We start from the raw sequence: 937 nt of genomic DNA, 5'->3' as shown, positions 1-937 counted from the left end.
GTTAGCAGCTGCATTACGTGAAACTGATGCCTACAACACAGCTTTAGAAAATGTAAACAAAGTTCTAAAGTATCAACCAAACAATACGAAAGCTCTGTACAGAAAAGGTAGTACAAAATCTTGCCTAAAGTTTTTTCTTTTATTTAAACCAACTTTTTTAATATCCTTGATTCATACTTTATATGATAAAAAGTATATATCTTTGTACATATATGTGTTATTTACAGGATATTGGAACGCATTTATTTTATTATAGGATGACGATAATGAAGAGAAAAACTCTGACGTAGACGTAGACGATGTCGATATGGCGGAGGATAATAAGGACTATTCTATGTGAACCTCAAACATTTGTAAAGATATTAATTTAAATAATTGTTATTGCATAAAAACGGAGGATATTTTTTCTCAAAAATGTCATGTTTTTGTTCAAGTGCTAAAAAATTTTATATTTTACAGTTTTTTTAACCATGTTCCTGTGATTCATACAGAATAAAAATATATAAAAATTAATAATCTTTTTCGTTTTTTTATTTCAGATCAAAATTGCGGGCTACATTTTTCCCGCAGCGTGGCAACTCGGTTGGCGAGGCGCATCGTGTCGATGAAAAAAAGCTGTGGACTCATGATAATGGCACATCATTTTATAGATGTGTAATGCCATGTAGACGGTTCCAGTTCTTATCTGTATGTCTGCGTTTTGATATAAAAGCTACACGAGATGCCAATGACAGGTTTGCTCCAATACGCAATATTTGGAGGATTTTCATTGAAAATTACAAGAATAATTATAAACCAAGTAGTCAATGTACAGTGGACGAGCAACTACTCGGCTTCAGAGGACGTTGCAAAATGCGCGTTTATATTAAGGGGCTACATCCACCAAAAAAATTTTTTTTTGCATTTTTTAAAAGTTTTAAGTGTTGAGAATATATCC

The 937-nt window shown here is 32.1% G+C and overlaps 1 long non-coding RNA gene across 1 annotated transcript; it reads left to right on the top strand.

Moving 5' to 3' along the window:
* Positions 1-6: 6 nt before the first annotated feature.
* Positions 7-605, top strand: LOC112463798. The gene is made up of 3 exons (XR_003041842.1): positions 7-107; positions 228-353; positions 540-605. It is a non-coding gene; the product is annotated as an uncharacterized LOC112463798 (long non-coding RNA).
* Positions 606-937: the final 332 nt, after the last annotated feature.

The sequence above is a fragment of the Temnothorax curvispinosus genome, unplaced genomic scaffold (genome assembly GCF_003070985.1).
Source record: "Temnothorax curvispinosus isolate PA1 unplaced genomic scaffold, ASM307098v1 QBEX01013685.1, whole genome shotgun sequence".
Taxonomy (NCBI): Eukaryota; Metazoa; Arthropoda; class Insecta; order Hymenoptera; family Formicidae; genus Temnothorax; species Temnothorax curvispinosus.
This window is presented reverse-complemented; position numbering and strand designations above follow the sequence as displayed.